The sequence below is a fragment of the Cervus canadensis genome, chromosome 10 (genome assembly GCF_019320065.1).
Source record: "Cervus canadensis isolate Bull #8, Minnesota chromosome 10, ASM1932006v1, whole genome shotgun sequence".
Taxonomy (NCBI): Eukaryota; Metazoa; Chordata; class Mammalia; order Artiodactyla; family Cervidae; genus Cervus; species Cervus canadensis.
The window spans coordinates 32,634,374-32,660,365 of record NC_057395.1 but is presented as its reverse complement, the minus strand read 5'-3'; positions in this window follow the sequence as shown (position 1 = coordinate 32,660,365).

Below are 25,992 nucleotides of genomic sequence, written 5' to 3'. Positions count from 1 at the left end.
GTGTTCTTCTTTGTATCAGGCACTTTATATTCATCATTTATTTTAAACTTTATCCTCAATAAACTTCCCAAACTCAAGTCTCTTCTTTCTCTCCTCTTTTCTCCAGCTTTATCTTCCTCTGCTGTTGTCTTTTCCACACAGTGGAACTGCATTTAACTTGGGGGGTGGGGGGGGAGCCTAAACCAAACCTTTTGACTCAGATGCTTCTTTTCAGTTGAACAGTGCAGTATTTTCTCCCTACTGTTGGCAGAGCAGCTCTGGGGCCGTGAGAGGTGGAGGGGGGATGGGATGGCACTTGAAGGACATGTTGGGAAAATGGCCAAGACATCTTTATCTTGAAGGAGTCCTGAGAAATCTGGCTATTATACATCCTAATCGAGTCTCATAATGTTTCCCAAGCAGACAAGACCACTCTGTAAAAAAGCAGAAGCATCTTCTCACCAGGAAAGGGGCCATGTGCAAGAGGAGGAGGTGTAAATGGAGTGGAGCCACCAGCCCTTTCAGAAAGCTACATGATGTAACAGCCCCACTACTCTGCCTCATTTGTGCTGGAAAATTTTAACTAGTCAGAGAAACATGATCCTGTCCCATTAGCATAGCAACAAGTATGTTCTCAGCATAAGAAACGTGGTTCCAGGGTGGCGTTCAGCTCCATTTTGCATGCCCTTCTGTCTCACCTTTGAGTGCCAACGCCACGCAAGTCCTAATGGAAAGACAGCCTTAGAGAGAACCCTGCTGGCTTTTTGGCTGCCTGTTGGCAACAGAGGAGACAAGGAGGATGGGAATGTACATTTGTGAAGTTCCACTTGCTTATCTTATTTAGAAACAGCATTTTATCCTTTCAAACTCATCTCCCAGCCACTGTAATTAGGCTTCCCGGAAACCGTCTTGCAGCTGTCTTGACATCACAATAGCGTTTTGATAAGCTTGGACAGTTACCAGTTCATCAGTCTGGCAAGACATTACAGCAGACCCAAAGATTTCACTATGTTTTGGTGGATGCCATTTGCTCCCAGAACAGAAATAGAAAAAATTTTGTAACAATATGCAGAGAAGTCGTTTGGGAGCAGGCTTATGGTGTCAAAATTTTTGTCTTCTAACCTGGCAACAAGTCTTTTCAGATTGGATCATTTCCTTATGGGAATATAAATGAGCATGGGGTTCTTTCATTGGTAAGGAGGCAAGGGAAAAGATAATTAGAGATAGAGGGAGGGTGAGAAAGAGATACACAAACAGAGAGTGTAGAGAAGAAAGGCAAGAGGTAGAGAAGTACCTTGAGTTGTTAGCTTCCTGAGGTCAAGGTTCAAATTTCCAGCATTCTGCTTTTAAACATTATGGTACATATGATCACATTGATACAGTGACAAGTAAGAACCTACCCCAATTGCGCATTAGTGATTTTACAGTAGGACCAAAGCTTATATCACATATCAAAGTCTTTTACCTGCTTTTTAAAATTGAAGTGTAGCTGTTCTACAATGTTGTATTAATTACTACAGTACAGCAAAGAGACTCAGTTATGCATATATATATGTATATATATATATATAAAATATATTCCTTTTCATATTCTTCTCCATCATGGTTTATCACTGGATACTGAATATAGTTCCCAGTGCTATACAGTAGGACCTTGTTGTTTATCCATTCTCTATGTAATATCTTGTGGCTGCTAACCCGAACCTCCCACTCCATTTCCCTTCCCCAAACTCCTCCCACCAGTCTATTCCTTATATCTGTGATTCTGCTTCTGTTTTCTTTTCTTTCTTTTTTTTTTAAATTTTTTTATTAGTTGGAGGCTAATTACTTCACAACATTTCAGTGGGTTTTGTCATACATTGATATGAATCAGCCATAGATTTACACTTATTCCCCATCCCGATCCCCCCTCCCACCTCCCTCTCCACCCGATTCCTCTGGGTCTTCCCAGTGTACCAGGCCCGAGCACTTGTCTCATGCATCCCACCTGGGCTGGTGATCTGTTTCACCATAGATAGTATACATGCTGTTCTTTTGAAACATCCCACCCTCACCTTCTCCCACAGAGTTCAAAAGTCTGTTCTGTATTTCTGTGTCTCTTTTTCTGTTTTGCATATAGGGTTATCGTTACCATCTTTCTAAATTCCATATATATGTGTTAGTATGCTGTAATGTTCTTTATCTTTCTGGCTTACTTCACTCTGTATAAGGGCTCCAGTTTCATCCATCTCATTAGGACTGGTTCAAATGAATTCTTTTTGACGGCTGAGTAATATTCCATGGTGTATATGTACCACAGCTTCCTTATCCATTCATCTGCTGATGGGCATCTAGGTTGCTTCCATGTCCTGGCTATTATAAACAGTGCTGCGATGAACATTGGGGTGCACGTGTCTCTTTCAGATCTGGTTTCCTCAGTGTGTATGCCCAGAAGTGGTATTGCTGGGTCATATGGCAGTTCTATTTCCAGTTTTTTAAGGAATCTCCACACTGTTTTCCATAGTGGCTGTACTAGTTTGCATTCCCACCAACAGTGTAAGAGGGTTCCCTTTTCTCCACACCCTCTCCAGCATTTATTGCTTGTAGACTTTTGGATAGCAGCCATCCTGACTGGCGTGTAATGGTACCTCATTGTGGTTTTGATTTGCATTTCTCTAATAATGAGTGATGTTGAGCATCTTTTCATGTGTTTGTTAGCCATCTGTATGTCTTCTTTGGAGAAATGTCTGTTTAGTTCTTTGGCCCATTTTTTGATTGGGTCATTTATTTTTCTGGAATTGAGCTGCAGGAGTTGCTTGTATATTTTTGAGATTAATCCTTTGTCTGTTTCTTCATTTGCTATTATTTTCTCCCAATCTGAGGGCTGTCTTTTCACCTTATAGTTTCCTTTGTAGTGCAAAAGCTTTTAAGTTTCATTAGGTCCCATTTGTTTAGTTTTGCTTTTATTTCCAATATTCTGGGAGGTGGGTCATAGAGGATCTTGCTGTGATTTATGTCGGAGAGTGTTTTGCCTATGTTCTCCTCTAGGAGTTTTATAGTTTCTGGTCTTACATTTAGATCTTTAATCCATTTTGAGTTTATTTTTGTGTATGGTGTTAGAAAGTGTTCTAGTTTCATTCTTTTACAAGTGGTTGACCAGTTTTCCCAGCACCACTTGTTAAAGAGGTTGTCTTTTTTCCATTGTATATCCTTGCCTCCTTTGTCAAAGATAAGGTGTCCATAGGTTCGTGGATTTATCTCTGGGCTTTCTATTCTGTTCCATTGATCTATATTTCTGTCTTTGTGCCAGTACCATACTGTCTTGATGACTGTGGCTTTGTAGTAGAGTCTGAAGTCAGGCAGGTTGATTCCTCCAGTTCCATTCTTCTTTCTCAAGATTACTTTGGCTATTCGAGGTTTTTTGTATTTCCATACAAATTGTGAAATTATTTGTTCTAGTTCTGTGAAAAATACCGTTGGTAGCTTGATAGGGATTGCATTGAATCTATAGATTGCTTTGGGTAGAATAGCCATTTTGACAATATTGATTCTTCCAATCCATGAACACGGTATGTTTCTCCATCTGTTTGTGTCCTCTTTGATTTCTTTCATCAGTGTTTTATAGTTTTCTATGTATAGGTCTTTTGTTTCTTTAGGTAGATATACTCCTAAGTATTTTATTCTTTTTGTTGCAATGGTGAATGGTATTGTTTCCTTAATTTCTCTTTCTGTTTTTTCATTGTTAGTGTATAGGAATGCAAGGGATTTCTGTGTGTTAATTTTATATCCTGCAACTTTACTATATTCATTGATTAGCTCTAGTAATTTTCTGGTAGAGTCTTTAGGGTTTTCTATGTAGAGGATCATGTCATCTGCAAACAGTGAGAGTTTCACTTCTTCTTTTCCTATCTGGATTCCTTTTACTTCTTTTTCTGCTCTGATTGCTGTGGCCAAAACTTCCAACACTATGTTGAACAGTAGTGGTGAGAGTGGGCACCCTTGTCTTGTTCCTGATTTCAGGGGAAATGCTTTCAATTTTTCACCATTGAGGGTGATGCTTGCTGTGGGTTTGTCATATATAGCTTTTATTATGTTGAGGTATGTTCCTTCTATTCCTGCTTTTTGGAGAGTTTTAATCATAAATGAGTGTTGAATTTTGTCAAAGGCTTTCTCTGCATCTATTGAGATAATCATATGGTTTTTATCTTTCAATTTGTTAATGTGGTGTATTACATTGATTGATTTGTGGATATTGAAGAATCCTTGCATTCCTGGGATAAAGCCCACTTGGTCGTGGTGTATGATTTTTTTAATATGTTGTTGGATTCTGTTTGCTATGCTTCTGTTTTCTAGATAGGTTCATTTGTGTCACATTCTAGATTCCACGGATAAGTGACACCGTATGGTATTTGTCTTTCTCTTTCTGACTGCTTCCCTTAGCATGATAATCTCTAGTTGCATGCATGTTTCTGAAAATGGCTTTCTATTACACACGTGTACCACATCTTCTTTATCCATTAATCTGTCAATGGACATTCAGGTTATTTCCATGACTTGGCTATTGTGGGTAGTGCTGCTGTGAACGTAGGGGTGCACATATCTTTCTGAATTATAGTTTTATCTGGATATTCACCCAGGAGTGGGAATGTTGGCTCATATGGTAGTTCTGTGTTTAGTTTTCTGAGGAACCTTCATACTGGTCTCCATAGTGGCTGCCCCAACTTACATTCCCACCAACAGTGTAGGAGGGTTCCGTTTTCTCCACACCCTCTCCAGCATTTGTTATTTGCAGACATTTTAATGATGACTGTTCTGTCAGGGTCTTCTATAGAGAGAGAAGCTTGAATTCAACACCACCACAATTGGTGCTGTAGGTCTTCAGGAGTCTTTTCTGTTAGGTGGCCTAGGGCTGTCCAATAAAACTGATGATGGAAATGTTCTACCCCCTGCCACAAAAGCATCTGAAATGTGGTTTTTATTTTAAAATTTTAATTAAGCCACATGTGGCTGGTGGCTTACCATAGTGGATAGGGCAGTGGAGGGCTGAAGTTATCCCTGTAGGTATTTAGGTACTGCCACGTTGTGAGAGACAAAAGTACGACCATCCCATCCCCCAAGATTAGAGGAGAGCTACTCTGAAGTCATTAACTGAATCCTCTGAAATGAACCTCATGCTCAAGTGGGAGAGAAAGGCACCTGAGGGACAGAATAATACCTTATGCACTTGGGTTAGAGCCATGAACACTACTCTTTAGGCTTTGACTTTCCTTCTTTATCAAAATCTAGTCCTTGACAATATTTCTAGCATCACTGCAGAAAGGGAAAGAATGATGTCTTCTCTTGATTAGCACCTGAAGGACCAGCACAGCGCTGAGTCTCTAGTTCCCAGATGCTTACTAAGTAGATTCAACGTATGTTCTAAAAGAGAATCTTCAGATTTGCTTATACTATGATATATAGTGATTTCCCAATGCTGAGAGTAGAGAAGGATATTTTTTCTCCTTTAATTGCAAATGTATGATTGCCCTAAAATACTTTTGGATAAAATAGATTTTAGAGTATTTATGGATAAAAAAGATGCTGTACATATATACATTGGAATATTATTCAGTCATTAAAAAGAATGAAATAATGTCATTTGCAGCAACATTGAATGGACCTGGAGATTGTCATACAGAGTGAAGGCAGTCAGATAGAGAAGGAGAAATATTGTATGACATTGCTTACCTGCAGAATCTAAAAAAGAAATGACACAAATGAATTTATTTACAAAACAGAAACAGACTCAGAGAATGAATTTACTTACAGTTTCCGGGGGAAGGATGTGGGGAAGGGATAGTTAAGAGTTTGGGATCGAGATTTCCATACTGCTATATTTAAAATGGATAACCAACACGGTCCTACTGTAAAGCACATGGAACTCTGCTCAATGTTATGTGGCAGCCTGGATAAGAGGGGAATTTAGGGGAGAATGGATACATGTATAGGTATGGCTGAGTCCCTTTGCCGTTTGCCTGAAACTATCATGACACTGTTAATTGGCTATACTCCAATATAAACTGAAAAGTTAAAAAAATACTTTTGCTTGTAGGTAAGAACTTCCATTTGATCCATAAGCAGAGTTATCTGTGTTCTTCAGATTTATACTGCTGTCATTGGCTCACTGAGGCAGTAATGAATAGGACAGGAGCTATTTGGGGGCAGAGTTGCCCCCTGGTACTTGCGCTCTGCCTGTGTACCTCAGTAAGAGTGGCGTGTAGGCAAAAGAGGGAGGCAGCATTTGGCCCAGTGATTCCACTGCAGCTGCTAAAACAGAAATGCCAGTGCAAAGCTGAGCCACTAATTGGAAATGGAATAAACTAAAGAAATCTTGGTTCAAATGGCAGCTATATTTTTTAAAGAGAAGATTTCAGTTGAAATGCCAAAAGAGAAGTTAGCCAAAACATTCGTCTATGGAAATTTCTCTCCTCAATTTTATTCAGATATACAGCTGGGTGCTAAGCGAAGCACTTCTTGAGAACACATGTCATGGATAAACCAAGATGTTTATTTTCCTAAGTAGCAGATCAGATTGAACTCACAACAAATAGTTCAGTTAGCATGACTACTAATAGGCTGATCCATGCAGGCTGCAATAAATGAAATTGATGTGTTGGAACTGAGCTCCTAGGAAGCCCATATTGAAGTAGGGTTGTTAGCTGAGCAAGGCACCTGTAGCAGGTGTTCAATTTTTACTGAACCTCCGGATGAGAAAGGGTCAGATTAAGAACTTGAGAACATGTTCTATAGAACTGCTATTAATACATTATGCATGATACTCTTCCGTGGCTCTTACTCAAGGCCTAAGTTCTACATTCTTCTTTGAATTTAGTGTCAGAAAAATGATTTCTTCTAGTGAGCTGGTGTAATTCCTGATATCTGTCATTAAAACAGCACAACTAACTTTCAGTTCCCTTTTGCCCTGGATTCCTGAAAACTAAGAGCTGAATTCTCTATTCAATTATAATAAGTCCCTTACATACAAATGAGTTCTAAGAGCGTGTTCATAAGTCCAATTTGTTTGCTAATTATTGAATTTTAAATTATACTTTTGATCTGCAACGTATTGTAAATCACAAATCATGTTTGGAAGCACATGATGTTAATGAGATCATCAAAATGTAGTTTGAGGGTAATTATTTAGAGGACTGAACCAAAACAAGTATATTGACATTGCTTTTACTTTGTTAACAGTTCCTTCTAAAGATAGCATTGAAATGTGCAATGAAATGTGCAGATCTTCTGTGCAGAGGTCAATGAATTTTGACAAATGGATGTACTCCTGTAATCCATATTTTGTATGTGTTCCTATATCCCATTAAGGTATAGAACATTCCTATCACCCAAGAAATTTCCCCCAGGGCTTTTTTAGTCAACCTCTTCTCATTCAGAGACAAAACCGTCCTGAATCATTTCAGTATGGACTTCTTTTGCCTGTTTTAGAATTTCCCATGGAAATGGTATAGTATGGAGTGTCCTATTTTGTGTCTGGCTTTTGCTCAATGCCTGTCTTGAGAGTCATTGATGTGGTTGAGAATATTAGTTCCCTCCCTCTTAATGCTGAATACCTCCTGTTGGATGAAGATCCCACAGCTCATTTATTCATGCTCCTGTTGATGGACATTTGACTGTTTTTGGCTGTGTGGCTATCACGAGTAGGGCTGCTGTGAACATTCTTGTACGAGCCTTTTAGTAGTCATGTTTTCACCACTTCTGGAAAAAAGATGCCAACGTAGAACCACTGTGTCAAGTGATTATATCGTTTTACATTTCCACAAGCAAAGTGTGTGTGTTCCTCACCAAGACTGAATGTTTCCAATCTTTTTAAAACCAACACAAAAAACACACTTGCATTATTGAAATAAAAGTTATTTATTTTTATATCTTTAAGCATTTCATTTTGGAATAATTTTAGATTTACAGAATTATTTTGGGTAGTGCAGAGACTTCCCATTTATCCTGTGCCTAGTTTTATCTGTTACTTGCATCTTATATTAGCATGGTACATTTGCCACAATTAGTGAATCAGTATTGATGCATTAATATTAATAATAAACTGAAGTCCATTCTTTATTCAGATTCCCTCAGCTTTTCCTAGTGTCCATTTTCTGTTCCAGGATCCCATCCAGGCTCTTACATTATATTTATTAGATGTATTTCTTTAGGCTTCTCTTGGTTGTGGCAGTTTCTCTGACTTTCCTTGTTTTTAATGACACTGATAGTTTTTAGAAGTACTGGTATTTTGTAGTATGTCCTTCAATTGGGATTTATTTGCTGTTTTTCTCTTGATTAGGCTGGAGTAATGTGGGGGAGGAAGATCTCAGAAGTAAATTGCTATTCTCATCATATCATATAGAGTATATATACTATCATTGTGACTTATCACTACTGAGATTAACCTTGATCATCTGGCTTCAAATATGGTTTATCTGTTTTTTTTTTCCACCATGAAGTTAACTCTTTTCTTTTTCCTTTGCCACAGGCCACATTTTAGGAATGGGAAACTATGTTGTATCTCCTTAAGTGAGAAGTAGTTACGTAAATCATCTTGAATTCTTCAATATTAGTGTTTTGTCTATTATCTCTTAATCATTTATATCAGTATGGATGCATAGATATTTATTTTGTATTTTGGGTTATAATCCAATACTAATCTTATTTGTTGCTTAATCATTCCAGATTTGGCCATTTGAAATGCTTTCTGTTAGCTCTTGTGACACCTCCATCATGCTGTTGTATGTGCAATTCTTTTTTAAGTGATTCATTACTTCACTTACCATAGTGTCCTCAAAGTCCATTTTGTCACAAATGACAAAATGTAATTCATTTTTGTGGCTGAATAATATTTTCAGCCATAAAAAGTTTTTTTATTTGAACTAATCTGTTGCCCAGCTAAATTGTATTTCACTAGATATTTCAGGAAGAGTTCATGGTTGGTATGATTTCTAGGTTCTTCCTTGGCCAAGTATATCTTTGTTGTCTTTATATATAATCACTGCTGATTTGAGCATGAGATTCTTGTTCTCAGTTTCCCTTTAGAATTCTATAGACTTTGCCTTGTGACTTTTGCCATTTAGTGGTACAGAGATGTTTGTGGTCTCCTAAGATTTTTTCTTGGTAAATAGCTTTTTTCCTTCCTGGATGGTTTTAATAATTTTTATCCTTGAAATTTAAAAATATTATCAGACTACGTCCAGATGTTTGTCTTCTCTCAGTTTTGTCAGTAATTCTTGACCTCTTTCCTTTTTAATGGTCACGTGTCCCTTTCAGTCAGAATGTTTGCCACATATGCTACAAATAATTTGTAATAAATTAAATCTTGTAGCTATAATTGAAACTTCTTGCACATCCTTCCACTACTCCAGTTTCCTCTTAAATCTAAATGTAAGCACTTCTAATTTTTGTGTTCATCTTTCTTACAAACTTCTCTATACTGTTATATACATGAGTTCAAAAATGTTTTGCATATTTTCATTTAAAATGTATGGAATCATATTGTATCTATATTTCTGAATCTTTTTTCAGTCTCCATTATATTTTTGAGACTTTGCTATGGTGATAACTGCAGTTCTTTTTTATATATTTTAATGTGCTCTCTTTTATACATTTTAAGGTGTTGCCTCATTCTGTTATGTAAATTTATCACAATTCATCCATTTTTATGTTGATGGACATTAAGGTATTTCTCAAATGTTCACAAATATAAATAATGCTGCAATGAATATTCATTTGCATGTCTCCTATGAGACTTTCTCTAGGTTTTGTACCAAGAAGTGGAATTATTTGCAAAAGGCATGATGACCTTCAATAGCAATGTTATTAAGGAAATAGTGCTTACAGAGTTCTTACTGTGTGCTAGGCACTATTCTAATTACTTAACTGATACAAAATCATGTGACCTTTCAGAATAAGTCCAGGAAATAGGTACAATTCACTACCCACATTTTGAGATTAAAATTCAAGTCACAGTAATTTAAGTGACTTGCACAGTAATTTAAGTGACTTGCACACAGATGCAAATAACAGAGTCAGGATTTGAACTTAGATAATCTTGTCCAGAGCCTACACATTTAACTACCGTGATATACTGAACAAAAAGTATTGTTTCTTCCTAATTCAGTTTTAGAAGTCATAGTCTTACTTAGAAATTTGTCTCAGTTTTCAAATTTTTCACATAATGTTTTTCATTATATATTTTTACTATCTATCACCTTTGCTGTATGTATGTTTATGTCTCTTTTTGTATTTCTAATGCTATTTTTATGCTTTTTCTCTTCTTTGAACATATGAAATATAGTTATAATTCTATTTTATTGTCCTTATAGAAAATTCTAACATCTATGTCAGTTCTGGGTTGGTTTCTATTTATTCATTTTTCTCCTCATTGCAGGTCGTAGTTTGACTCTTTCATACTTGATAATGTTTAATTGGATACAAACACTGAGATTTTTATTTTGTTAGGAGCTGATATTTTTGCATTCCTATAAATAGTTTTGCACATTGATCTGGGTTGCAGTTAAATTAGTTGGAAACAGCTTCGTCCTTTTGGGTCTTGTTTTGAAGATTTCTTGGATGGGACCTTATCAGCTAATTTAGTCTAAGGCTAATTCTCCTTTATGGAGACAATGTTCACCTGCGTACTATACCCAGTGCCCCATGAATTATTTTAGGTTTTCCAGCCTGGCTGGTGGCAACAGGCACTATTTTAGCCAAGTTTTCTGTGAGTTTTGACTGCTGTTTCCTCTGATACTTGTAGATATGTTTTCTTCCTCCAGCCTTTAGGAGCATCCTTCCACACATGAACTAATTAGTCCTCTGAAGAATACTTAAGAGGGACGTTATGCAGAGCTTTGCAGTCCCTCTCTGTGCAGCTCTTTCTCTATGGAGGCAATTGTGTTCTGCAAACTCTTAACTTCTTTAACTGCTCTCTGGATTTTCTATTCTGTCTCCCCAAACTTAGTCAGATGGGCTCCACCTAGGCTCCCCCTACCTGCAGTACTGCCAGAAAACAAAGTAGTAAGCTGGACAATTGTAGGGCTCATTTTGTTTTTCATTGCTCAGGAATCTCTGAGATCTAACTATCTAGGTCTCAATATCTAAATATCTAGCATCCTCCTTCCCACCCTCCCTCCCCATCTTGGCTTAAAACAGAAAGCACCTTTGGAAAAAAAAGAGATTGTTTGGTTTCTTATCGTTGAGTTTTGACAGTTCTTTATGTATTCTGGCTATAAGTCCTTTGTCAGAAATAGAATTTGCAAATATGTCCTTCCCATCTGTAGCTTGATTTTTCAGTCTCAACCCTGAGAAAAAATTCTAGCATGTTTTTTCTTTTATAGATGTCTCCTTAGGTGTTATAGAGGGTAAAGTGTCTGCTTGCAATGCGGGAGACCTGGGTTTGATCCCTGGGTCAGGAAGATCTCCTGGAGAAGGAAATGGCAATCCACTCCAGTATTCTTGCCTGGAGAATCCCATGGATGGAGGGGCCTGGTAGGCTACAGTCCATGGGGTCGCAAAGAGTCGGACACGACTGAGCAACTTCACTTTCTTTCTTTCTTTCTTTAGGTGTTATACCTAAAAACTCTGCCAAACACAAGGTCACAAAGATTTTTTTTCTAAAATTTTCTTCTAAAATAATTACAGTTTTTGTTTTACATTTGGTCAGTTTTGAGTTAGTTATACAGTGTATTAGTGAAAGTTGATTTCTTTTTTTTTTTTGCGTATGAACATCCAATTTTTCCAGTATCACTTGTTGAAAAGACTGTCCACTCTTTATTATTTCTGTATTTTTGTAAAAAATCAGTTGACTAGATGTGAGTATATTTCTGAACTTTCTGTTCTACTGATCTATGTGTCTTTTCATTTGCCAATATCACAATGTCTTTACTACTGTAGTTTTACAGTAAATCTTGAAGTGAGGGAGCATGAGTCTGCCAACTCTGTCCTTATATTTTCAAATTATATTGGATATTCTGGTTTCTTTTCCTTTTTATGGAAATTTTGGAATTGTTTTATTTACAAAAATGTCTACTGGTATATTTTTTGAGATTGCATTGAATCTATAGATCAGTTTGGGAAAACTTAATTTCTTAACAGTATTTAGTCATCCATCTCATGAATATGGTAGATCTTTTGTGTATTTTATTTCTTTAATGCTGTTTTATAGTTTTCAGCTTGCATGTTTCACACACATTTTGTTGTATTTTTACCTAAGAGGATTTTTCTTTTTTGCTGACATTTAACTGGTACTTTAAAAATTCCAAATTCTATTTTTTTGCCACTTATAGAATTATAATAGGTTTTTTTTGTTGTTAAAACTCTTGTACTTTTCTTTTTTTTTTCCATTTATTTTTATTAGTTGGAGGCTAATTACTTTACAATATTGTAGTGGTTTTTGTCATACATTGACATGAATCAGCCATGGATTTACATGTATTCCCCATCCCCATCTCCCCTCCCACCTCCCTCTCCACCCGATTCCGCTGGGTCTTCCCAGTGCACCAGGCCCGAGCACTTGTCTCATGCATCCAGCCTGGGCTGGTGATCTGTTTCACCCTTGATAATATACATGCTTCGATGCTGTTCTCTTGAAACATACCACCCCCGCCTTCTCCCACAGAGTCCAAAGTCTGTTCCGTACATCTGTGTCTCTTTTTCTGTTTTGCATATAGGGTTATCGTTACCATCTTTCTAAATTCCATATATATGTGTTAGTATGCTGTATTGGTCTTTATCTTTCTGGCTTACTTCACTCTGTATAATGGGCTCCAGTTTCATCCATCTCATTAGAACTGATTCAAATGAATTCTTTTTAATGGCTGAGTAATATTCCATGGTGTATATGTACCACAGCTTCCTTATCCATTCATCTGCTGATGGGCATCTAGGTTGCTTCCATGTCCTGGCTATTATAAACAGTGCTGCGATGAACATTGGGGTGCACGTGTCTCTTTCAGATCTGGTTTCCTCAGTGTGTATGCCCAGAAGTGGGATTGCTGGGTCATATGGCAGTTCTATTTCCAGTTTTTTAAAGAAATCTCCACACTGTTCTCCATAGCGGCTGTACTAGTTTGCATTCCCACCAACAGTGTAAGAGGGTTCCCTTTTCTCCACACCCTCTCCAGCATTTATTGCTTGTAGACTTTTGGATAGCAGCCATCCTGACTGGCGTGTAATGGTACCTCATTGTGGTTTTGATTTGCATTTCTCTGATAATGAGTGATGTTGAGCATCTTTTCATGTGTTTGTTAGCCATCTGTATGTCTTCTTTGGAGAAATGTCTGTTTAGTTCTTTGGCCCATTTTTTGATTGGGTCATTTATTTTTCTGGAATTGAGCTGCAGGAGTTGCTTGTATATTTTTGAGATTAATCCTTTGCTGCTTCGTTTGCTATTATTTTCTCCCAATCTGAGGGCTGTCTTTTCACCTTGCTTATAGTTTCCTTTGTTGTGCAAAAGCTTTTAAGTTTAATTAGATTCCATTTGTTTATTTTTGCTTTTATTTCCAATATTCTGGGAGGTGGGTCATAGAGGATCTTGCTGTGGTTTATGTCGGAGAGTGTTTTGCCTATGTTCTCCTCTAGGAGTTTTATAGTTTCTGGTCTTACATTTAGATCTTTAATCCATTTTGAGTTTATTTTTGTGTATGGTGTTAGAAAGTGTTCTAGTTTCATTCTTTTACAAGTGGTTGACCAGTTTTCCCAGCACCACTTGTTAAAGAGATTGTCTTTTCTCCATTGTATATTCTTGCCTCTATAATAGATTTTAAAATATTCCTCTTTTGTCCTGAGAACTTGATGAATCACTTATTACTTTTAGCAGCTTTGTGTAGATTATTTGAGATTTTCTACATTCATCATGTGTGATTAAAGATCTTTTTCATTTCCTCCTTTTGAATATGGATGCCTTTTTGTCATGTCCTATTGCACTGGGTAGGTATTCCTTGGTAGCTGAGCTGGTAAAAAGTTCACCTGCCATGCAGGAGACCCTGATTCCATTCCTGGGTCAGGAAGATTCCCTGAAGAAGGGATAGGCTACTCACTCCTGTATTCTTGGGCTTCCCTGGTGCCTCAGACAGTAAAGAATGCACCGGCGATGTGGGAGACCTAGGTTCAATCCCTGGCTTGGAAAGATCCCCTGGAGAAGGAAATGGCAACCCACTGCAGTATTTTTGCCTGGAGAATCCTCATGGACAGAGGAGCCTGGCGGGCTACAGTCCGTGGGGTCACAAAGAGTTGGATATGACTGAATGACTAAGAACAGCACGGCATTGCAAAGGGTGAGTTTTCCAGTACAATATTGAATAGGAGTTAAGACAGAACATTTTTGACTTGTTATTGTGGGAACATTCAGTCTTGTGTCGTTAATGGTGATGTTAGATGTCATTTTGGGGGGCTATGTTTCTTATCGTCTTTTGTAATTTCTCTAGTATTCTTAGGTTGCTGAGAGTGCTTTAGTGAAAGGATGAAATATATTTTCAATTTTTATTAGCGTCTAGTTGATTTACAACTTTGGGTTAGTTTCAGGTATACGGCGAAGTGAATCAGTTAAGCATATGCATACATCCATTCTTTTTAGATTATGTTCCCATGTAAGTCATTACAGAGTATTGAGTAGTGCTCCCTAAGTTACACAGTAAGTCCTTATTAGATATCTATTTTATACACAGTAGTGTGTATATGTCAGTTCCAATCTCCCAGTTTATCTCCCCATCTCCCCCTCAGGTAACCGTGTTTGTTTTATAAATCTGTGACTTACTTTTTTTGTGTGAATAAGTTCACTTGTACCATTTTTTAAATTTCACATGTAAGCAAAACCACATGATATTTGTCTTCTCTGACTTACTTCACTCAGTGTGACAGTCTCTAGGTCCGTCCACGTTGCTGCACATGGCATTCCTTCATTCTTTTTTTACGGCTGTGTGTGTGTGTCAGTTGCTCAGTCAAGCCTGACTCTTTGCTACCCCATGGACTGTAGCCCTCCAGTTTTCTCTGTCCATAGAATTCTCCAGGCAAGAATGTTGGAGTGGGTAGCCATTTCCTTCTCTAGGGGATCTTCCCAATCCAGGGATAAAACCCGAGTCTTCCTCATTGCAGGCAGATTATTTTCCATCTGAGCCACCAGGGAAGCCTTTTATGGCTGAGTAATATTCGATTGTATGTATGTAGAAAGGATGACCATTTCCTCAAATGCTTTTCCTGTGTTTATTGAGATAGTCGTGTGATTTTTTTTCTTTTAAGGGGGCTTCTCATGTGATGCAGCTGTAAAAAAAAAAAAAAGGAAAAAAATCCACCTGGCAATGCAGGAATCTCAGGAAGTGTGGGTCCAATCCCTAGGTCAGGAAGATCCCTTGGAGGAAGGAATGGCAACCTACTCCAGTATTCTTGCCTGGAAAATCCCTTGGACAGAGGAGCTTGGTGGCCTACAGTCCATGGGGTCACGAAAGGATCAAACACAGCTGAGCGACTGAGCACATTCTTTTAAGATGGTGAATTACATTGATTTTCAAAATTTGAGGACCACTTTGATTTAGTTCCTCTTTTTGAGGTTTCTTTATTCTTGCCTGGGAAACCCTGTGGACAGAGGAGCCTGGTGGGGTACAGTCCATAGAGTCATAAAAGCGTCGGACACAGCTTAGCAACTGAACATGCACAAGCATGTAGACTTATAGGAAATGTAAATGTGAAACCAGATCCATGTGGAAGCAGCCAATAGTTAAAGCTTCCCAGGGGAAACTTCCCTCTTCCGTTTGGAGGTATGTCTGAGATAGATTTTCTTGTTTTCCTTATGAAAACGTTTTTTCTAGCTCAATTTCTTTGAATGAAAGGAGGGAAGCCCTTTGATTCAAAGTTTCCATCTTTATGAAGCCGTCTCAGGTTTAGGTACCTCCTCTGCACAGATCCAATGCCACATCTCCTGTTTCATTGGACATTCTTCTCTGAATTTATTAAACTGTATTTTGGCATTTCTTTTAGAATATTATTGGTTTCCTTTATCATTCTGGCTTAATGATGAAGGATTTTATTTTTTAATTCTTGGGTTTTTATTTTTTTGTACGTAGTTGAGAATGCTACACTGCAAATTTAAATATCATTGTCAGACTTTATTTGGCATTTTGGTATTTTTCAGTTGGAATATATTTTCAGATGATTTAAACCATTGAACTATCAGAAATGATTGCCCCATCTTACCAATTTTTATTTACCTAAAGTTTAGGCTGTAATTTTCTTTTAGGTGTGTTTCTTTAGGACAGCAAATAACTGTTTTGCTTTAAAATCTATCCTAAGAAACTCTGTCATTAAGTAGATTAATTGAATCCATTCATTTATGTTATGGTTGCTACTGATGTATTTTAGACCTTTTTCTTTGTTTTATTTTATTGGGGATCTTCTGATGATCCCAGTCAGTTCAGCTGACAAGACTTTTTATTCTGTTCTTGCTAGATTATGTCCTGGCATTAGAAACAGAAAGTGCCCAGGTAGTTGCTATAGCTTTAAAGTTGAGTGAGATTCTTATGGTCACTCCTACAAAAAGCAGATCTTCTCTTTGAGAATCGGCACCTCAACATCTGCAGAGGCCAGGGTTGTTCTATGGACAGGAACACAAATTCTCAAGTGGGTCCCTGCAAGTGGTGCTATCCCATATTATGTCTCCTTCCATCTCTTTGTTTCTTTTTTTAATGTGTAACTGTGGTAAAAGTCACATAATACACTCACTGTATGAAAATATACTCTTTAATCACATTTAACTTTACATTTCAGTGGTACTAATTACCTTCATGTTGATGTGCAACTCTCACCATCATCCATCTCCCTAAACTGAGACTCTGTCCTCACTAAACACTAACTGCACATCCCCCCTTCCCACCCCTATCTCCTGGTATCTACCAATATACTTTCTGACTCTATGAAGTTGACTATTCTTAGTACCTCATATAAGTGGAATCAAACTGTATGTGTCTGCACCTAATGTATACTGGAACACATTTTTAAGGTTAACTTAATATATGTCCTACAAACAGATTGTACCTTCTTTATTTTTTCCCTTTGCTGTACAGTAGGTTCTCATTAGTTACCTATTTTATACGTAGTGGTGTATATTTGTCAGTTCCAATCTCCCAATTTATATAACCCTGCTTCCTCCTCGGTGCATCCCTTTGTTTCTTGACCCATATTTTCTACCTCTTGGGGACATAGACTCATAGAGTAATCACTGATTCAGACTATATACTTGATCCTGGAGGATGGTGGCCTTCTTAACAGGATATGGTCTTCAAAAATGACACCTTGCTGTGCTCTCAACAGACCACTCCATCACTGTATTAATAATAGACAGCAGCTTCAGTGGAGCAGATACTGTTCGCTTTTGGCATGCAGCACATACTGAGCCAACACACTAGCTTTTCTTTCCTCCTCCCTCCTTTGTGTCCTATCAGTTGGTCATAAAAGTCCCCGTGTGCACTGGTAGGTAGTAAATTGCACTCAGCCTCTGACTTACTGTAGTGAACCTATAATGTAAGCTTCAATAAGTGAAAAGAAAGTGAAAGTGAAAGTTGCTCAATTGTGACTGACTCTTTGCGAACCCATGGACTATACAGTCCATGGAATTTTCCTGGCTAGAATACTGGAGTGGGTAGCCTTTCCCTTCTCCAGGGGATCTTCCCAACCCAGGGATCGAACCCAGGTCTTCTGCATTACAGGTAGATTCTTTACCAGCTGAGCCACAAGGGAAGCCCATTTGGTCCATTGCTGTCTCCCCAATTATTCCAATAGTGCCAGTTCGATAAATACGGGTTGAAAGGATGAATGTTCTCCCTCTTGAGTAGAGCACATTTGTTTCCCTTTACTTTTCAGGGGCCAAACTGTCAGCTTCCACTGCCTGCTTCTAACATAGAACCTACTTACCACTTAGTATTTCCACTCCATTTGGTGTTCATTTTGGTATTTATCTAGCTTTTTCAGTTCTATGTTGATCGTTTTGGTTTTCCCTTGTTATACTTTGTCATTGGTGTTTGGAGAGGGAGCACACACAGCATAAAATCACTGCACAATCTTGACTGAAAGTTAAATTTTTTGTTTTATAATTTCTTTGATAAGTGTTTTGTCTCCATTTGCTATTTCTCTTCATCAGAATGGTTATTATATAATATATATAGGTCACCTTTTATTGTGATTATTTAAATATGTTCATCCTCTGCTGTTTTTACCCTTTCCCTCTCCTTTTCCTTTTGGAAGGAATTCTGTCACTTATTTAATTTGCAACTTTGTTTCAGTAGTATTCAATCTGTTGCTTCCTGCCTTTTCCTTTTTTTTTAAACACAGCAGTTGTATTTTTTACCTCCTGCTCTTTACTGGTTTCAGATTGCTCCTATTCTATTTCCCTAATAATTAATTTTATTGCATAATTATTATGTGTCATGTATTTTTCCCAGAACATATCTGAATATGTACACAATTGCTAATTCATTTCATTGTATAGCAGGAACTAACACAACAGTGTAAAGCAACTATACCCCAATTTTTTAAGAAGTTGTTAAAATGAAAAAGAGAAAATGCACAATAACCCTATTAGGTAACTGCTGCTGTCATCCCATTTTACAAATGAAGCTATGACAACAAGACTGGGAATGGTAATTGACTGGTGATCACAAGTAACTCATAAGTAGCAGAGCTATAATTTGAACTTGTTGAAGTCCAGTGTCCTCTACGTTGCCTGGCAAAAATTAAAAAGTTATCTTGAATATTCTTGAGAAAGTGAATTAGAAAATATCTAAACTATTTTGTTGAAAAAGTGAATTAGAAAATGTCTAAATTATCTTCATTAAGCATCTCACAGAAGACATTGGTGGTGGTTTCTCCACAAATTTCTTGCCCTGAACGTCAGTACTTTTTCACATAACCTATGATCTATGTAATTCTTATTCGGGACAATATATCCCTGGTTAGCACTGCCAACCAGCATAGTTTCTTTCAGAGTTTATGACCCTGTTTGAATCCTCCAGACCTAGTATTCCAAGGGAGGAAGAGCTGTTAGTTTTATTAGAGTTCGAGTATCCAAATAACTTGGGAAGAAACATGAAGAGTTAAGAACAGAAGAGGTCTGCAGCCCACGGTTCCCCTTCTTATATTTTTATTTTTATATATATGACATGGCAGCTGCTAATCTTCACCCAGCCCACTTGCCTCATTCATGTCTCCTATAATTTTCCTTTAATACAGATGAAAATTGAGGAAGCATCCCTTTGGTTTGCCGGTTAGGTATGTCCTCTGGTGCCTGGTGCAATTCCCAGGCCTGGTGAGACAAGAAGGAACTTCCTAGCTGATTTGTAGCCCAATCTGGTTCTGCTTGTCTAGCCTCTCTGGCATGTTGTTACTTCTCCTGCAGGGAATAGATGATCAAGATAGTCCTAGCTTTGAGGTAGTTACACTTGATGAAATGATCAGTTTTTGGCATGGATCTGTAGTATCTATTATCCAGCAAAGAATACAGTTTTGACCCCCTTGAACAGAGATGCAGACACAGAAAACAGACATGTGGACATGGGTGAAGGTGGAAGGGTGGGTGGAACAGTTGGGAGATTAGCAGTGATGTATATACACCACCATGTGTAAAATAGACAGCCGTGGGAAGTTACTGTATAGTACAGAGAACTCAACTGGTACTGTGATGACCTAGAGAGGTGGGATTGGGTGGTGGGAGGGAGGCTCAAGAGAAAAGGGATATATGTATACATATAACTTATTCTCTTCATTGTACAGCAGAAAGTAACACAACATTGTAAAACAATTATACTCCAATAAAAAATTCAGTTGTAATAGGAATCTTAAAAAGGGACTGGGAGAATCAGAAAGTTTCAAAGTTTTTCTTTTGTTCAGGGTCCTAAGTAGCAAATTACAAATTATGTTTAGGTAACAGTGAAAAGTAGACTATAACTTTTGTAATTTTTCCAGACAGAATGTCCTCTAGTTTCCATTTTATAGTTACATCCATGTATCAGAGCAGATTCTGAGTTTGGCAAGGCCATGGCAAAAACTGTTCATGGAGACTCTGTAAATTCAACACTAGATATGATTGGGAGGGCTTATACTCAGCAGAGACTGGGCCTTGACTCTTAGCAGAAGTTCAGGAGGGAGAAGCTAGCTTAAATTGTCTGTAAACTGGCTTCTGTGGAAAAGCTTTGCTGAGATGAGCAATTCTATTTCGAATGACTGCTGTTCATCTTTCCACCAAGATAATCATCTGATGGCAACATGAAAAAGCAGATGTAGCACTTGAAGGGACATTCTGCTTTTCAAACTCCAAATGCTTTTGAACTCCAACATGATTCCCAGTGAACCTGAAAGTTGGAGAAATAATCACCTTGAAATTCTGGCATAAAGGGAAGAGCAGAAGAAAGCTGAGCACCTGGCTTTTACCAAAGAGGAACCCTGAAAGTGAAGCATCATATAAATTGGAATTTTTGCTTCCTCTGTTGTCTCTCATCTAGTCTCTTGCCTCTTTGCTAAATATCAAAGATATTTATGCTTAAACAAATGTTGTCTCCCTCTCTCAGTGCATCCTCTCCTTCTGGCAGGGAAGTCGTCCTGCTGAATTGGTGGCACTTTCCATGGCAACAGACTGTGATGTCAGAGATGCAGTGCCAAGCAATTAGATTTCGGAGGTGCCGCAGCTTGAAATCTGAGGCTCCACGGAAGATGATGAGACAGAGCAGTGGTTGTAAAAGAAAGAGTCTCAGTCAAGACTGAGTGTCTCGTGTGTGCTCTCAGAGGTCTGGTGCTGAGGCAGGGTGATAGCCGGTGAAGCCAGGTGAGGGGAACAGGGAGGCAGGGCTCAAGACAAGATTGCAAAGGCACAGTGTGTTGATGAAGACAATTTGCAGAAGGCCACATCCAGATGGCTGGCACTCTGCCATGTTCCTGGCTTTGATGGTTCACAGGTGTGCTCTAGGGCGTAGAAGGGAGAAGCTCCAGAGATGCACTGTCTCTCACTGAGAGAGACAGAGGCATCGGGACAAAGAGCATACTCTGCTTTTCTCTCATAAAACAGGAGGGTGACAGCTTTCCCAGTTGTGCTGCTCTGTGATGTCAAAGAGCACCTTGACATCAAGACCTTTTGAGACCTGAAAGCTGAGGATGCTGTGAGAGAAGGACACCTCAAAAGATGTTAGCTTTTCAGCAAAACCTTCCTAGAGGAGGTGATGGATGGTGGCCCCTAAAGTAACAATCTGAGAGTCATTTGAAATGGACTCTTAAAGTCTTTGCAGGTCTGCTGTTGAATATACAAAGGATGAAAGCAATACCTGTGAAAAATCATAGATGAAGTTTTAAAATACACATTTCGGTGATACAGTATGGATAAATTTGGACTGCATATGGCTTCTTATGTAAAGGAAAATTTCTTCTCCTTTTAGTAACACATTGTCTGCTGCCTGTGCTTAGCACCTTCTGCCATATGCTACTTAGAACAAGCTGCTGCAATTCAAGAACTAGCCCTAGTAATTAAGATCAAATGAGCCAGATGAAGAAAACCACATGCCCATGGAGCCCAGCCTCTTTATAATTTAAAAAAAAAAAAAAAAAAAAGCAAAAACAGCTATTTGCCAATGGACTACTCAGAGGATTTATATTCCACACTCAGGATTATTGTTAACATAGATGCATATACTTTGAATTGTTCTGGGCTCAGCTGATCAGCTGCATGGAAATACTTGCTGTTGGATGTTGGGCCATCCCTGTGGAATAGAAATAATAGTGCTCAAGGCTCAGCCAAACATAATTTATTTCATGAAAAACATACAACATAGCATGGAAGATATTATAAAATAGTTAGAGGTTACACTTGAAAAAATTCTTGAAATATTTGACCTCTCATCCTCAGGCATTGTAAATGGGAAGTTGAGTTCCATAGAGAGTAAATAACTTTCCCCTGGCCACTGAGCTAGCTAGAAGCAGGTCTCAGACTAGAGCCTGGGATTTCTGACTCCCTCCTGGTTCAATAGTTCTCAAACTTGAGCAAGCATCAGAACCCCCTGGAAGGCTTGTTAGAATACAGATTACTGGGGACCATCCCTCAGTGTTTCTCATGCAGGAGATCTGGATTGAGGCCCCAAATTTTACTTTCCCACCAAGTTCTCAGATGAAGCTGATCTGTAGACTTAGCAGTCTACAAGCCACCCTTAGAAAACCACTGGTTTCATTTTTTTTCCCCCATTTTTTATTGGGTTTTCTCAAACTGTGGTAGGACCTTATCAGACTCACATGAGGGGTGCATATTAGAAATTAGATTATTGGCGCATCTCAGAGTTACTGGGGACAGCAGAGCCTCGTGGGCTGCCATCTATGGGGTTGCACAGAATTGGACACAACTGAAGCAACTTAGCAGCAGCAGCCGCAGAGTTACTGAATCTCTGGAAGTAAGGAGCTGGCATCTTCACTGTATACAGTCACCCCTGGTAATTTCTATTACCACCAAAGTTTGACAGTCACTGTACCTGATCACACTGGTTGACTTCAAAAAGTCAAAGACTGAACTTCTTGGTGAGATGATAAAATTAACAGTTGTCTAACTTCTATGCCATTGTCTCAAATCTGGACTTCCCTGGTGGCTCAAATGATAAAGAATCCGCCTACAATGTAGGAGATTTGGGGTTGATCCCTGAGTCGGGAAGTTCCCCTGGAGAAGGAAATGGCTACCCACTCCAGTATTTTTGCCTGGGCAATCCCATGGACAGAGGAGCCACAAGGAGTTGGACACAACTAAGCAACTAACAATTTTTGCTCAAATCTGCAAGCGAATGACCAGAGGAATGATGAACAATTAAAACCTGCATCTAATCTGGGAAAATGAGAAAACTGTCAGCCCTATGTCAAAAATGGATAGAACTTTTTGTGAGATGTTTAGCCAGCGAGACTCAACTGAGCAAGATGTTAAGGAGACCTCTCGGCCTTTAGAGAAAAAAGTACAGTAGCAGGCTGAGTAAGGAGAAAACCACCATAGCAGAGCCTCACCAATGCCCACTGACATGGCAGGGGTTGGCGGGAGCGAGCTGATGCCACAGAGTGTAAGATGTGAAGTCCCATCTTCCACTTTGGATAAGTTGCTCTTATGTGTATAATCCTGGGTTTCCATGGTGAAAGTCGTTTGTGCATGAGGCATCATGACACAGGCAGATAAAGCACCCTATGGGTAAAGATGCATAAAGTGATACCATACAGACCCAGGCAAAAAAACTTGAGCACCACCCCAACAGTTTTGCTTGGTAACAATTGTAGAGGAAAGCTTCTCAGAGGTGATGGGCTCCCATACTGTAGGCTCTACCTAGCTATACAAGCTGGTGATGGCCAAATTGAAAATCACATTAATTAGCCTGGCAGATTAAAACTTGGTGGAAGATTAAAACTGCAGATGTGTGTACCATCAGGGAAGTCAGAGAGCCCACATTTACCTGACAGGAGGAAAAACCCAAGTCTGGGTGAATATTTCCATCTTCACTATGGGATTTAGGAATTTTATACCAAGCAAGCCATCAACCATGAAAGGGAAAGTAAAAGTTTCTCAGTTGTGTCTGACTCTTTGTGACCCCATTCCATAGAGTCCATGGAATTCTCCAGACCAGAATACTGGAGTGTATAGCTGTTCCCTTCTCCAGGGGATCTTTCCAACCCAGGGATTGAACTCCTACATTGCAGGCAGATTCTTTACTAGCTGAGCCACCAAGGAAGCTGTCAGCCATATATGATAAAAATAGATATTTAAGGTATGCAAAGGTTCATAATGGAATACCCTTGTACTCTTCCAGAATGTATGGCATATTATACACAACCAAATGATAAGTATGACAAAGAAAAAAACATTCCAGTAGGAAAATGGGCAAAAGTATAAACAGGCAATTCACAGAAGAAATAAAATGTAAATATATGAAAAGATCCCTAGTTTCACTAAAGAAATGTAAATTAAAACAGCAAAATGCCAATGTTTTGCCCACCGTTTTTGCAAAAATTTTAAAATGTGAAAACACTGAAGAAGATATGAGGAAATAGGCATTTATGCTCCTTTGGAGGGATTTTAGGCAACCTGGAATACAATTTTGGAAGGCAATTTCACAATATGTATCAAAAGTCATAGAATATTTATACCTTTGAACTGATTATTCCATTTGTAGTAATTCTGTCAACAGTAATGAGACATAAAAATATTAATATATAAAGATGTACATTATGACATTATTTATGTTAGTGAATAGTTTGAAACAAATATCCAAACATGATATGGTAAAATAAATTTTTATATATAACTAAAATGTACTACTATATAATCATAGAAGTTACTGAAGAATATTTAAAGATAAAATGCATTCACCATTTTAAAATAATAGTTCAAAGACAGAAGTCTAGTGAGAAAAAGGCAAAATGACTGAAAATTTTATTGAATTGGAGAATGACATGAAACTTCATATTGAAATATATGACAAAAAGAAATCTGTCACATTGTGAAGTTGCAGCTTACCAAACACAGGCAGAAAACTTAATCATTATCATGGTACATGAGGGGGAAAAGAGACATGACTCGTAGAAAACACAAAATGAATTTAATTGTATCAGTAATCACAATAAATATGAACAAAATAGGTTTACCTACTCAAGGAAAGGACTTCCCAGGTAGCTCAGTGGTAAAGAATCCACCTGCCAATCCAGGAGATGTAGGAGATGTGGGTTGGATCCCTGGGTCAGGAAGATCCTCTGAAGGAGGAAATGGCAACCCACTGCAGTATTCTTGCCTGGAAAATCCTATGCATAGAGGAGTCTGGTGGACTGCAGCCCATAGGGTTCCAAAGAGGGTCCCATGGGGTCCACAAGAGGTGGACTTGACTGAGTGACTGAGCGTGCAGCATGCATTAAAAGAAATAAATTTATATACACCTCTTTAAAAAACATATGCCTATTCTTTTTTATTTGAAAAAGTGAAGAAATGGCAGAATGAGATAAGGGGAAAATGTGCTGGTACACACAGAATGTGATAATACTATACAGAAATGTCAAGATCAGGCAAAGTAAAAGGTAAAGCAAAACAAAGTGAACAATAAAAGCACTGTAAGAATAAATAAGTTAATAGAAATCACCTTCTATACCTCTAATAACATAGTCTTCAACTACATGAATGTCACATACATAATTAGATAAACAAATCAAAATGAAACACTTTAACATACCTCTTTCAATAAGTTTTCAGTCAAGAACACCAAAAAATATTAATGAACCCATATCTAATAACATCAACAAACTTATATAGAAATACACTATAAAATACCCATTCTACTCAAGCACAAAGGACATTTATAACAAGTGATTATCTACTAGGCCATCAACAAAGTCTCAACAATATAAAGAAATAATATAGAACACATTCTTAACCATAGTAAAATGTAATTTAGAAATTAATAATAAAAACTAATAAATCAAGTATTTGAAATTTTTAATTTTCAAAAATTTTTAATCAAAGAGTTTCATTCAAGGGTACCAATAAAGAATTTCAAAACCATTAGAATAAAATAATAGAGAATATTACATATCAAAACATGTATGATGATACTTAAGATAGTACATTTGATTTATTCCTAGGTATATTATTAATTTATTTTCAACAGTAAATTGGATTATTTCCTTAATTTCTCTTTCTGGTACTTTGTTGTTAGAGTATAAAAATGCAACAAGTTTTTGTGCATTAATTTTGTATCTTGCAACTTTACCAAATTCATCACTGAGCTCTAGTACTTTTCTGGTGGTGTCCTTAGGATTTTCTATGTATAGAATTAATATTATCTGCAAAGAGTGAAAGTTTTTCTTTTTCAATTTGCTTTTATTTCCATTTCTTTTTCTTCTGTAATTGCTGTGCTAGGACTTCCAAAACTTTGTTGAATAGAAGTGAGAAGAGTGGGCATCCTTGTCATGCTCCTGATCTTAAAGGAAATTCTTGCAGCTTTTCATGTTAAGTATGATGCTAGC